Below are 15,540 nucleotides of genomic sequence, written 5' to 3' on the forward strand. Positions count from 1 at the left end.
ATCTGTGATCACATCTCCTTCCACTGACCAGTTTCCCCCCCCCCTGGCTTATCTGTACCAAAATCAGACCGGCATTGTAGCCTGGTGCAAAGCTAAGCTCCAAATCTGACCACAACCTTACCAGGATCTGCACTCCAGACATTTATCTGCAGAGGGTTTTTTTAAAAGAAGTTTATTTTATTTCTGTATCTTAATTTTAACTTAAGAAATGTTTTTATGCCACCTTTCAGTGACAAGATTATTTCTAAGGTATATTGCATAAAACAGGTATTTCTTTAAAAAGTTCAACAATTAATTTTTGGGTTGTCCTGGTTTTTACTTTTTGAAATATGACAATCCTAATAAAATGTATACTTGCAAATAATATATTTTTTAGTTCAGATGAGGAAGTTTTATTTTTAGAAGGTATGCTGCTGCTGCTTTTTTTTTTTTTTGCTTTTTTTGCCTTATGGGGATGACAGTATTTTTTTTTAAAAAAAATCCAGCGGCAAGGCTAAAAAATTAATAAACTAGCCTGAAATTATTTGCTAGAAGCAGTGCTATTAATGATCATTCAGTACAACACATTAACTAGATTTCATTAACTGGAGCAAAGCAATTGCAAATTATAATAGGCTTCACAGTTATGCTGGAATGTGTTTGTCTTTTTACATCCGAAAGCCCTTTCTCCCTACAAAGGTTGAAATTGAATTATTTCTCAATAACCCAATGGATTTTAGACTGTCTTTGAAGAAACAGTCACTGTCATTTGTAGAATATTGTGTTGCATTTCCTCCAACACCTGAATGTTATCATCCACATTAATATGGATTGGGGGGGGGGGGAACAGACAGCAGATGGTTTGTAAAAAAAACACCATTTTGTTCTGAAGCAGCTCTACAATAAGAATACACAGAATGCAGCACTGTAGTGCAAATTGATTCTTAAAGTGTTTTTGCTATTCATATTTGTTTCATTTCTCCACACAATAATGTCCTTGCAACAGTACATAATTTCTTTTTTTAAAAAAACAGTGCATTTCTAAGCACTGACTGTATCTGCAGCTACTTCCACCTAGTAATCGGAAGTACAGTACCGTATTATGTTAAACAAAGGTAATGGTGCCCTGGCAGAGCTGTGGACTGATATCCTAGCACAAATGTTGAGATAAAAGCAGCAGCTGCCAACCACCACAATGGTTTATGCCAGTATGCACAGGTATTCATGGTGAATGATGGAGCCTAAACTGATTTTAGGTTGGACCACTACTTTCACTGTCTAAGCTGAAGACTAGCACCAGAAAATTAATTTCCAGGGTTCGGGTACAATGAAAGATGAGGGTCATTAGATATAAACCCCTAAATGGCATACTTGCCAAGTCCTGGACGGAAAAATCCGGCATCGCCAGCGCCGGAAGTCGCTTCTACGCATGACCAGAAACGCGTAAAAGCGACTTCTGGCGCCGGTGCCACCATTTTCTGGTGCCCATAGAAGGGCAAAGTGGCACCAGAAAAATGGCTGCAGGCAGAAGCGGATTTAAGGGAGAATAACGGGATAATAACCTATACGGGAGACCGCCGGGAAACAGTAGGAAAAAAGGGGGTTTCCCGGCAAAAACGGGATACTTGGCAGCTATGCTAAATGGCTTGGGACCAGGTTAGTATTAGGAGTATCGTCTTCCCCCCTATGAGTCTGCCTGCCCAGTACATTCATCATCTGAGGCAGATGTGGGGAACCTGTGGCCCTCCAGATGTTGCTCAACTGCAACTCCCATCAGCCCCAGCAAGCATAGCCAATGGCCAGGGATGATGGGAGTTTTAGTTCCAACATCTGGAGGGCCAAAAGTTCCTCACACTTGATCTGAGACCTTGTGCCATTTTCCTCTGCCTTGAGAGCAGGCACAGGCAAACTTGGCCCTCCAGATGTTTTGGGATTACAACTCCCATCATCCCTAGCTAACAAGACCAGTGGTCAGGGATGATGGGAGTTGTAGTCCCAAAACATCTAGAGGGCCGAGTTTGCCTATGCCAGTATGAGAGGCTCAGATGTCCCAGACATGTTGACAAGGTCTTCATTCTGGGGCAATGAAGGCATTCCTCTTTTATCAGGAGTTTGGCTTCTTTTAACAATTCTCTTGATGTTGTGGTTTGTTGTACTGCTGCTTTCCCTCTCACTTTTTTATTTGCTTGCATGCTTACTTACAATATTTATAAAAAGAGTTCTAAGGATGGCTTGTGAGAAGAAATTTAAGATTCAGTAACTACTACAACAAGCGTAAAAAAAGAGATCACACATAAGAACAGTCGCAGAAAACAAAAGCAGCTGAAAGCAAAAAACGGATTGAAAGGCCTGCAGTATGAACAAGTGCCAGGCAAACCTCCATGGAGAGGGCATTTGACAACATCTTAAATGGCCCTCTGCCCTGTAGCCATCTATCACACCTCACTTACCAGAGCCTCGGAAGGAGATCTCAAAGTCGAGGTAGGTTGATAGGGAGAGAGATGGTCTTTCAGGTACCCTGAACTCAAGTCATGATGAACCTTAAAGGTCAAAACCAACACCTTGAACTGGGTCTGGAAATGGTTCTGTTAAGGTAGCAAAAAACTGGCATGATATGTTTACATCATCCAGTCCCTATTAGCAGCATTACAGCCATATTCTGAACTAAGTGAAGATTCTGGACCATCTTCAAGGCAGCCCCACATCAACACAATTCAGTAGCCCCCCAAAAGGAAGTTACTAGATGCATGGGTAAGAGAAACAAAGCTCTCTCTTTTCAGAAAGGGTCACAGATCTCCATTATTAACTGTCTTGTTAAATGCACCCCATATCTAAAACCCAGATGCTAAATTGCAGCAGACAGGAGGCCAGCCTGCAGCCCCCCCCCCTCCAGAAAGGTATCAAAGTGTCACAAAGAATAAGGTGTGGGGGGCCCTCTCAATCATTCCTGGCACCTTACACCTCTCTTCATTTTTTTACCCATGCATAGTACACACTGATAGAGTCAGTATGAAGGGGACATCAGCAACCAAATTGGGCAATCAATACACAACTGACCTGGTTGTCAATGTCACTCAAACAACACATATTCTTGGGGCTTTGCTTACGGTTATCCAAGGAACATCCAATGTTGTAGCTCAAATCTAAATTTGTGCTTTTATTGCACAGGCCAGGAATAGCCTACCTGATACCTCCAGATGTTGTTAGACTCCCTGACAATTGGCCATGCTTGGTGGGGCTGATCTGGAGGGCACCAGGTTGGCTACCCGCTTACCCCTGTTGCCATCCTCCCAAAGGAAAATAACAGATTTCTTTGTATCTGCAACTCCCCCCACTAAAGAACCTTTCTTGCATCCGAATTGACTGCTAAATGGTCAGACTAGAAAATCCCCCCTGGCATTTTTATGTTGGAACATTGCAGGATGGAGGGGGGAAAAATCAGATCCTGATTTTTTGAAGTTTATAAATTTATTTCAGATAATACTCCTGCAAGAAACTTGGGAAGAGGAGGCAATTGATATAAACGGCTACAATCTCATTTCTCTTCCAGCCTGCCCCTCCCTCAATGTCACTCAAACAACACATATTCTTGGGGCTTTGCTTACGGTTATCCAAGGAACATCCAATGTTGTAGCTCAAATCTAAATTTGTGCTTTTATTGCACAGGCCAGGAATAGCCTACCTGATACCTCCAGATGTTGTTAGACTCCCTGACAATTGGCCATGCTTGGTGGGGCTGATCTGGAGGGCACCAGGTTGGCTACCCGCTCAGTTAACCAACACAAGGGTTCTCCAAATCAATATCTCTGGTTTTGAGCATTTTTTTTCAACTTGTGAGAGCATTCATGAGCTGTTGCATATGTAATAGCACTGAATCACTTACATATAACAATTACAAATACATTTATTCGGAAAATCCACAAGTTACAGCTTTGATGCACATATGGCATTCCCAATCTTTGTTGTTGGATGAAAATGTTCGATTCCAAAAACATGGCTTTTGCTTTTGCATATTCTTCTGCATTTAATTAAGCATTTAATTAAGCATTGTTCTAAATTGGTGTAAACAGCTTGAAATAAAAACTCTCTAGTTTTCACCTTGCAGAAAGAAGAAAAACAGACAAAAGCTCCAAATCTTAGAATAGTCTTAGAATAACTGGTTCGTCTTCAGCACATTATTCCGCCTAATGTTGATCTGTGTGCGTGTTGCCTGGAATGTAATTTGTACAAGGACTAAAATTACATTTTTAAAAGGAAAAAAATGAGAGGGTTTGAGTTTTCTGTCTTGCTTTTTTTCTAAGTACATTCAAGACCAGGTGAGTCAAAGTCTATGTTAGTGACACCACTCAAAACTACCTACATTAGAGAATTATAATAAATAAATCCAGACTTTCTCTGAAAATCAAAAGGGGCTAAAATAAAGACTTGCTGCGATTATTATACTGTATTATAAAGATGTAAGCGATTTGTTCCCTACATGCAATGTGGGTTTCCCCACTTTATTTTTACAATATTTTATTTTGAAAATAGATCTTGTCAGGATGTTCTCATAATTAAGATTTCACTGATTTTTATAGACTAGTTCCTACTTTCATGACAGAACCTTGGCTGGCCAATGGGCATCCATGGTGAGAGGCGTGGCATGGGGGACAGTTGCCCCACCCACCCACCCATGAACCATAATCCCCATATTTTCTTTTTTAAAAGGTAAATTCATAGATTGGGGAGATCCTGAGGTATGAGGCAAATGTACAGGCACTATTATTCTCTTTATTTTTATTCTTAGAATCTAGCCTGCTCCCCACTTCCAGGGCTTTGCTTCGCCTTCCCCTGAAAAAGTCCTGCAGATGCCCAAACACTGGCTGAAGACAATTTGCTGCCTGAGGTGACATTCTATGTACAGAAGCCAGTGGAAACGGCAGTTGAATCTTACTGCAATAATGGCAATGAGATCATGTCTTCCACTACATCTGAACACAGTAATTTGTCTTGGAGTGATGGGCTGGCTCTGCATGTCACACAAGCTGTGTCCTCCAACAGAAGGCTACAACTAGCTAGGAGGCTCAGAAGGAACAGCCAGAAGACTGCCGCCGCTGTCCCACAGCATCTGCCACCTGAGGCTGTCACCTCACGCTGCCTAATAGCAGGGCCAGCCCTGGACACTGCAGCCATAGGTGTGTCATCATTTCTTAAGCCGTTCTCCTCCAATATTAAATAGTCCCCTGAAGCTATCATACCACTCAGAATTCTCAAGGAAGTGTTGATTGGGAGATAGGTGAAATGTAATTTCTGGAGAAACGGAAGTACTAAATAAAATCATAATTATTCATTACCTAAATGAAGATAATGATACTTGTCAACTAGAGAAACATGAATAGTCAATAAAATGCCACTGCTTGCAGAAATGTCACAGACACATATAGATGTGGTGATTTGAATTGCATACTACCTAGAGCCACATAATGATAGCCTTTCCACTGTTTTGATCATTTAGAGGGACGTGAGTGGCGCTGAGCCTCTTGGGCTTGCCGATCAGAAGGTCAGCAGTTCGGATCCCTGTGACGGGGTGAGCTCCCATTGCTCTGTCCCAGCCTAGCAGTTTGAAAGCACGCCAGTACAAGTAGATAAATAGGTACCGCTGTGGCGGGAAGGTAAACGGCGTTTCCATGCACTCTGGTTTCCATCACGTTGTTCCGTTACACCAGAAGCGGTTTAGTGATGCTGGCCACATGACCCAGAAAGCTGTCTGTTGACAAACACCGGCTCCCTCAGCCTGAAAAGGGAGATGAGCGCTGCGACCCCATAGTCTCTTTTGACTGGACTTAACCATCCAGGGGTCCTTTACCCTTTTTTACCTTATCATTACTACTACTTGAAGTGCATCGGTAAGATAGAATAATCCTATATTCACAATGTGATGAGGGGAGATATGCTGCCACTGTGCTGGTGGAATAGCTGTCATATCCAATGCATGCTCATCCCAGGAAAAGAAAAAATGCACAAGCCGAAAACACAAATATCCCATAAAAGCAACAGGCATCCCACTCAGCCCTGGACACTCAGTTTCAGCAGCAGACCGATATAATGGAGCATTTTTCTTCCACCAAAAAATGTTAGGAGCACAGGGGATGTTGGAAGAACCCTAGCTGAGTGGAGCAGCTCATGTTTTAAATGCAGGCGCTCTCAGCTTAACATCTCTAGGGTACGATTCTGCAGACCCAGCTGATCCCATCAGGGGCTGGGTAACACAGACCGATAGCCCTGCTCCTGCATGGGCCAACTCACCCTTTTAGCTTTACCCACCACCCTGGCAACACATGTGATCACTTACTGTACTACATTTTAGTTCTAGTGTAGACAAGGGTATTGCATGCACTTCTAAGAAATTTCCACAAGCTCCTTTGGGGATGGGGAACCTGTTGTGACCCTCCAGATGTTGTTGGACTGCTCCCGGCCAGCACATGTAATGAATGATAGGAGATAGAGACCTGAGACATCTCAAAGGCCACAGTCAATTGGCCAACCCAGGAGGACTCGTTGCCTCGGCCCCCATCCCTCTTTGCATCTGACTCATGCACCCGGACAGCAGCACCCAACCCACTTGTGTACCCTGAGGGCTTCATTAACTAAAAAACCCAAAATTTTGGGTCTCCTCCAATAAGGTGTCAAAGCTGTGTAATAGTTTTGTAACAGCCCCAAACCTGAGTAACTGATACATCAAACCAGGGTTTGTTGTTAACACCCCCAAACCCATCATGCTCTGATTCACTCCAAACTGGTGCCAAAGTTTTGCAGTGGTTTTGCAACCTTTTTGTAGTGAAACCCCCGCAATTGAGACACGACAGAGTAGTCACATAGCACAGAAGAGTGGGAAAGACACCCGAGGCAATTCTACTTTGCAGCAAATGTTTATCCTTCCCTTGCTTATGTGGGGTGCCCCATCCTGACATGGCCAATTGTTGGAGGGGAGTTTGATGCTTGCGTCTTGAGTCTCAAGCAGTACTGGATTACCGAATAGGCAAAGTATGCACTGACCTAAGGGCCCCACACCTTTTAGGAGCCCCACGATAACGGATCAAAATAATATTGATTTTATCTTGAAAGAAAATTACATTCAAGTTTTCTTGGTTTTAGGAGATAATTTGTGAGCCCTCACCCCGAGATTTCAAGGGACAAGCTATCTCCTTGCTAACAATTCAGTGCCAGAAACTAGCCACTTGCAACCATTGCTCCATTCCCTGATCTGGCCAGAGAACTGTTGGGCTAGGGACAGCAGGAAACACTATACCATAAGGGAATCCCAGCACAGTTGGCTCTTGCAACTTGGAGAAGAACACAGTCACAATATTGGCCCCTCCTGCTCTCAATGGAACAGGGCATACAAAGGGAGTAATAGAATAATGCAGTAGAAAGGGACCTTAGATGTCATCTAGGTAAAGCCACTGGTCCATCAGTAGAACATCTGCTTTGCATTCAGAAAACCCCAGGAACAATCCCCAACATCTCCAGTTAGGGCTGGGAGATTCTCCTGCATGAAACCCTGGAGAGCTGCTGCCAGTCTGTATGGATCTGTGTCACCACTGCGGTATGCACCCATTTATGCCTACAGACACATGCTGGCTCTGCCCCATGTCCCTAGGGGCACATGCCAGGCCTCTCCTTTCTCCCATTTCCTAGTAAATATTCCCAGCAGAATTTAAACTCAGATTTCTAGGTTCTTCTGCATTCAGTGGCCCATGACAACTTCCTGAGCATCAATTGGCAAAAACAATCGAGCACAACTCTGTGTCTGCTACTCTTCAGCACATTACATTCCTCTAACCAATAATTATTAATTGCTATTAGTTGTTAAGAACTGTGGTGGAACAAAACATTTCCGCCTCAACTACTTCGACTTTTGCTTATATGTCAGTTCCTGCTGCTGGTACATAAAAATGTTCTAGTTTTTTATTTGAACTGTTCAACATAACAGTACTTGGAACAAAGATAGCATTTAATAAAGGAGGGATCAATTGTATGTCTGGTCCTTTTAAACAACATGATGTACCGGACTGGAAAGGAAAGCTTATAGAATTCTCCTACAATAGTTGCAGGTGCTTTGCCAGGTATTTAAAGACTCTCAGGGCGCAGGACCATGAAACAAATTTGCATTAAATTTGCACATGATTTATATGCATAGCCACAAATACTGTGTTCTATCCAACACTACTGTTCCGACACAAGAGACTTCCGCTTGCACAACAAAACTTCCTTGTCCTCTTCTGTGCCCTGAAGCCACCTGTGCACCCTCAAATCTGCTCCAGAGGATTGGGAGACCCTCTAGAGGAGATATTATGGGATGGGGCAAAGAGAGGTAGTGGAAGTCCCACTGCATTAGTAGATACATCATTCCTGAAAGTGGGGGAGGGGCATTTTAATTTGAGGGGGAAACCCTGGCCAAGAGAATGTCATTCAAACGTTTGGGTATATGTACAGGAATGACTAATTTTGTAATTGCTCAAGCAATTGTCAGAATTTGTTTTTTTGTATAGCAAAAGCTAAAGTACCTGAAGGAGAAAATGCAAAATCTCAATTTTCTACTTTTAAAGGGAGTTGAAACAAATGAATCCCCAGCTGCTAGGCTGCAATGACTAAATTATTTCAATTTGTCGCTGACATAATGCCATAATCAATTTTGATTTCCAAACAGAACTAGCATCTACAATTCCCTGTGAAAGTGGTACAGAAAAAGAAGCCAGGAAGTGGTGATTTGGAACAAGTTTATTTGGAATTATACCCAAGGACTTACCTGTTTTGGACATATTTTCATGGGACTTTTGTCTCTATACTCTTAAATACCATGGTCATCCAGTAAAAGGAATTGAGTTGCAATCCTGTGCACTGTGTTCAATGAGGCTTACTCACTATTAAAAAAAGTTAGGATTGCAATTTTACCCAGCTGAAATCCTGTACACACTTACCTGAACGCAGTAGTGTCAATAATAATAATAATAATAATAATAATAATAATAATTTAGTATACTCCGCCCATCTGGCTGGGTTCCCCCAGCCACTCTGGGTGGCTCCCAACAGAATTAACAATAATAATGGTGGTGGTGGTGGTAGTGATAATAATAATAATAATAATAATAATAATAATAATAATAATGTGATAAAACATCAGACACTAAAAGCTTCCCCAAACATGGCTGCCTTCAGATGTCTTCTAAAGTCAGATAGTTGATTATTTCCTTGACATCTGATGGGAGGGCATTCCACAGGGTGGGTGCCACTATTGAGAAGGCCCTCTGCTTGGTTCTCTGTAACCTCCCTTCTTGCAGTGAGGGAACTGCCAGAAGGCCCTTGGAGCTGGACCTCACTGTCCGAGCTGAACAATGGGGGTGGAAACACTCCTTCATGTTAGACATATATAGGATTGTACTTAAAACCTAACTACATATTACGTTAATAAAATTATTAACAAGGCCATGTTTTTTAAAAAATATATAGGGGAAGCATTAGCCATCGACACTGTAGCATGTGGGATGGAGAACTTTCCTCCTCAGCTTTGATGTCAATAAAAATCCCCCTCCCCACCTAATTAAAATGGGAATGAACTCTCATTGGTACTAGTGGCAGTTTGGGAACATAGCTGAAATCTCTCCTCCCCAAATGTGTTGTTGACGAGTACTCTCCCTGCCACCCAACCTAGTATTTCATTTTTTTATATATGTAATTATCATATCATTAACATAATGTGTAGTTCAGTCAGTTATTTTTTATAAGTTTTACCGTAGTTGATGAATCAATAGTCTGCAAAATTTTACATTGCAATTGCATAAAACTGTAAAAAGCAAACTTCCTGTGTTTTTTAGAATATGAAAGTATCTCTGCATCTTAGAATAGCTGTCCCGCCTTCTCTAACAATCCAGAGGGAATGTCTTTTTTAAAATTGTGCTTGCCACCTGCAGGTTTCATTAAAGCATATCAGTAAATGTGCAACTCTAAGTGGGGTTTGGAGGAGTGAAATGAAAAGCAGTTCACCAATTCTAAAGTCTGTTGTTTGGTGTCACCAGGCCAGAAAGTGTGGAACAAGACTTTTCCCTCCCCGAGCAGCTCATTATTATTATTTCCCCTCAATTGAAACCCAATTGTGGGGCCTCTCAGGGTTACAGTGATGCAAATATTAATATTGTGCAGTTTGAAGTGACTGGATGCATGGAAACTGACTCCTTTTGGAAATGAAGCATTGTCCAGGTCCATAAAAATATTATTCAAATTTTACTAGCAGAACTCTTCAAAACAAAACAGAAACATTAACCGATACATCCAAAATATCCATACAATGTCTTGTGTTGCCCAGCACAGGCTCAGCATCTTACAAAATATGAAATAATTCCAACAGACCTAGAAGCAGAGGTCTGTCTCTTCCCACAGTATCCATTTTAGCCTGGGCCTGTTTTCTGTCTCTCAGCCAGACAATGTCATTTACTTCACATGTCCTTACTTCACAGAACCTTGAGACAAAAGACACAAAGGCAACTCCCTTCAAAATGGAGATTTGCAACCAAATATCTTCATCACATGATCTAAGGTTATAACACTCACATGTTAGCTACCAGAGAACAACTAGTTAATTATCAACTCAGCAAGAGCTCAGAGTGCTCTCCTTAGCTTTAATATAGCCCCGTGGAAAATCTCCATATTAAATCTTCAGCAATAAATATTTAGCCATTTTCCATTTTAAACCTTCATTAATACACATACATTTTCCATTTCTGTGTCAATTAAATCTATTATACTTAACATCCAGGTGTGCTTTGGATCCAGTGGATTCAATGCCACATGTCTATGACTTCTCCAAGTACTTAAGACTGTTCTAGTCTTAACAGTGGCGATCTCACTATGGTTTTCTGCGGGCATAAGTTCAGACCTCCCAAGCAAAAGTAAGAGTTTTTCCCATTTCAGATATATATATTTATCTTTACCATTTTAATCTTAAAACAGATTATGGGGAATGTTTTGGTAGCTTTGGGGAACGTTTTGGTAGCTTTATTTAAAAAGGCTGCATATTTAAAAGCAGCTTGTTGATTTCATCGAGAATTGGTTAAGGCATATAAGACATTTACACAAATCTGCACTATTGGTAGGAGGAAAATAATAAAAGAAGACAGAATTCCTTAACCTAAATTAGGATTTTATTATTTTCTATAAATCTGTCAAGATATTGGGGGGTCTTCTACGAAACCTTGTCCACAAATGCTGGTTCAGCCAGGAGATTAGACATTTTCCTCTCTGCTGGTTGTTAGCACTCTTATTAATTGCACCTGTGTTATCTTGCCTGTGCCAGGAATTCTAGGCTGAAGATGGCCAATTTGCTAATTGGGGAAAAATCCACAGCTGTGGAGTCACACATACTAACTCTCAGCTCTGGAAAGTTACAGCTTAGACATCTTCTGATTGGCTGGAGAAATTCCAGTTGGTTACTAAGCAAAAGAGTATGTTACTCATATGCCTGGTATGATCTGCCTCACCTTTGTCTTTACCTTCCTGACTAACACCAGCGTTACATCTCTAGGGGGTCATGGATTTGTTGGTAATGTGCTAGACTAGGTTAAATTTTTTTTTTTTAGTTGTTGCTTTGTGATTTCCCAAATGGTCCTATATTCGGAACAGTGTTTCTTTCCTTGTTTTTCCTGGTTGGTAGACAGGTTTTACGCTATGCTGCTATTTTAATTACATTATATGTGTGTATACACACACACACACACACACACACACACACACACACACACACACACCCCTCTTCACTTTGAGGTGTTTATTTGAATTTAACCTGGGTTCTAAGCCAATTCCTTGGACCTCTGGGGTGGCTGTGTAATTACACAGTGGCTGTGTAATTTAGCTTCTTTTGCCTGGGACCCCCAAAGCAGAGAGTGGTTCTTTAGCTCTTGTTCCTTGGAGTCTTGGCGGAGTCCACACTACAGCCTGAGATATCCTGGTTCAAGCTGGGTGGACTAAACAGGAGTGATGGCAGTTTACTACCTGACAGGATTAGTTTTACTCCCTGAGCGCACCATCAGAACCACCAAGAAAACACTAGCCTGGGTTTTGCGTCAGGTTTGTTTGACAAATCCAGTTTCATAATCTTCAAATCTCAAATATCTGAAAGACAGGTTCCATCAGCTTAAACACCTGTTCATTTCCTCCTATTATTTAAACGAAGATTGAATTTTGAGATGATTTTTTTTTTTAGTTAAATGTTGGTAGTTTCTCCCAGTTTATCTGCTTAAACTGCAGAGTGGTTTTTTGCAAAGGAAATTTGCAGATATCTATTCAAAGAACCCAAGCAACCATACTTTTGCCATTCAGCATTTTCTTAAAACTATAGTTTGTGAGTGGAGGTGTTCGGGTTTCTCCTTTAAAAAAAGAAAGGAAAGAAACCATTTCAGAAGAATTATGCAGATTTGGTGCCCCCTGCTGTCCTTTTTAACTATAGGAGCATCGACTAACAGAAAAGGTGCACTAAAGATTTCTAACTGCACAAAACAACCCGTTGAAAATCTTAAGAAACATTTGGCATGTAGAAATAAATTGCTACAGAGATTTCACTGCTTTGCCCTTTTTATTTTGCAGTCTTCCTGCCTGCTCCTCCAGGTCCATTAAAAAAATGTCCCTTCAGAAGAAAAATCCAAATGCTTTGAATTAGGACTACCGTACCTATTGTCACGAAATTAAAAGACGCCTGCTTCTTGGGAGAAAAGCAATGACAAACCTAGACAGCATCTTAAAAAGCAGAGACATCACCTTGCCAACAAAGGTCCGTATAGTTAAAGCTATGGTTTTCCCAGTAGTGATGTATGGAAGTGAGAGCTGGACCATAAAGAAGGCTGATCGCCGAAAAATTGATGCTTTTGAATTATGGTGCTGGAGGAGACTCTTGAGAGTCCCATGGACTGCAAGGAGATCAGACCTATCCATTCTGAAGGAAATCAGCCCTGAGTGCTCACTGGAAGGACAGATCCTGAAGCTGAGGCTCCAATACTTTGGCCACCTCATGAGAAGAGAAGACTCCCTAGAAAAGACCCTAATGTTGGGAAAGACTGAGGGCACAAGGAGAAGGGGACGACAGAGGACGAGATGGTTGGACAGTGTTCTCGAAGCTACCAACATGAGTCTGACCAAACTGCAGGAGGCAGTGGAAGACAGGAGTGCCTAGCGTGCTCTGGTCCATGGGGTCACGAAGAGTTGGACACGACTAAACAACTAAACAACAACAACAATTGTTAGGTTTACACATGCTCAGTGCTATTTTTCTAGAAAAAGAGGTGCCGAAACTCACTATGAACACCTCCCATGTTCTCTTATAATGGCTATGGGGCCTACTTGAGTTCCAGCTTGGGGGGGGGGGGGGAGCCACGATCCTTAGAAGTTATTTTCTGCTAGGGCCCAAAAGTTATAGATAGGGAAATACAATGTGGGACTTGACTGAATCTTTGAACTAACTCAGTGGATGAAAAACAGTGTGTGTGTGAAATAGGAGCATGGCAGCTTACCCCAACTTTGACCCGCATACATTCATTTGAAAGTCTGCATAGGAAGTACAGGTGTGCACACCAATAGGCACCTAGGGAATGATCTATGCAATAAAAAGCATAGGTGTAATCATCTAGGGCAGGGGTGTCCAACTCCCAAGTGACTGCGATCTACTCACAGAGCTAAAAACTGGCAGTGATCTACTCCCTTTTTTGGAGGGGGGAGCTGTTTCAGGTCAAAGTTGTTGAGCTTTTTTAATGAACGAAAGCCCTGTTTTTTGGGTTTCAGGTGAAAGAGTTGTTGAGCTCTTTTTTAGGGAGGGGAAAGCCCCGTTTTGGGGGGTGCAGGGAGTAGCTGAGCTTCTATGGGGGGAACCAGTGATCTACCAGTGATCTACCACAGACGTCCAGTGATCTACTGGTAGATCACGATCTACCTGTTGGACGTGCCTGATCTAGGGGGTAGGGATAGTGTATGTGATCCCACCACCCACACCCACATGTTCATTCAATTTGGATACAATAATGGAACTGGATACAATAATGGAACTGGAGCCCCCTCGACTGTCTTCAGGTCCAGTATTGGACCACTTCGATCGGGTACTCCCAGCCGATGTGGACAGACTCCTCCAAGCCGGAAAGCCCACCACTTGCCCTCTTGACCTGTGCCCGTCCTGGCTGATTAGAGCGTGTCCAGGTGAGGTGCGGGTCCCCCGGTAACAGCATCAATTTGTCCCTTGGCACGAGGACATTCCCAGGGGAGTTGAAGGAGGCAGTGCTGCATCCACTCTTGAACATCATTAGATCCTTTAGATCTATCCAATTACCACCCAGTTTCAAACCTTTCATACCTGGGTAAGGTGATTGAGAGAGCAGTTGCTGAACAGCTTGGTGGATTCCTGGATGAAACATCAGCTTTGGATCCATTCCAGTCCGGCTTTCGCTCTGGTCATGGGACCAAGACGGCTGTGGTCGCCCTAACAGATGATCTCCGTAGGCAGCTGACTCGAGGCGGGTATGGTTGGGAAGAGTCCTCAGGGCCAAACAGAGAAACTTGGAGGGCCACATTTGGCCCCAGGATCTGAGGTTCTCCACTCCTGGTATATAAGATTACAATGTAGTGTGTTCTCTCGCACAAGTAATATTAAAACAAATGCTTTTATGTATATGGTATATGCTAAAACACATATAATATTTCACTACCACAAAAATCAGTTAAGTTTTATGGAAAGCAAAGAGAATATCTTTCCAATAATCACATATGCTTTTTCTGGGGGGATGCCAGGGTATGCACACCCCTAAACATTTTGTGAATCTTTGTACTTTTGTCCATTTACTGTATTTTTCCCACTTTGAACTGTAAAATGGTGAAACAAAAAAAAACAATTCCTTCCAGTAGCACCTTAAAGACCAACTAAGTTTGTCATTGGTATGAGCTTTTGTGTGCATGTATCTGAAGAGGTGTGCATGCACACGAAAGCTCATACCAATGACAAACTTAGTTGGTCTCTAAGGTGCTACTGGAAGGAATGTTTTTGTTTTGTTTCGACTACGTCAGACTAACACGGCTACCTACCTGTAACTATAAAATGGTGGTTTTCTTGAGTCAAAATGAGAGTACCCCTAAACATTTTTAAGGGGAAAAAAGCACTTTATATAAGATATATAAGACAGAGAATCTTAATACTTAAAAAAAATTTTTTAATTAAAATCATACTTCCAAAAGTGGAAATTTCTGAATTAGGCATATTCTGTGAAAGACCACTAGGTGTCATAATTTCCAACAGTACATTCTACACACATTATTAAGATTTTACCAACTCTCACAGCTTTAAAAGAGGTGTTTTTACCTTCTCTTTTGTGAATGACCACTATATAGTTCATTGTGTGAATGAGACTAACTTTTGATCTAGTGAAGATGTCTGTCTGGAAAAAAGATTTACACAGTGGAAAATGCAAAGGAGAAAATCTGCAATTGACACATCTTGCATGGCAAGGAATTAAGCAATACTGTGGGTCTCAAATTTTATGACCAATTAAGCGTAGA

This window comes from Zootoca vivipara, chromosome 3 (assembly GCF_963506605.1).
Source record: "Zootoca vivipara chromosome 3, rZooViv1.1, whole genome shotgun sequence".
Classification (NCBI taxonomy): domain Eukaryota; kingdom Metazoa; phylum Chordata; class Lepidosauria; order Squamata; family Lacertidae; genus Zootoca; species Zootoca vivipara.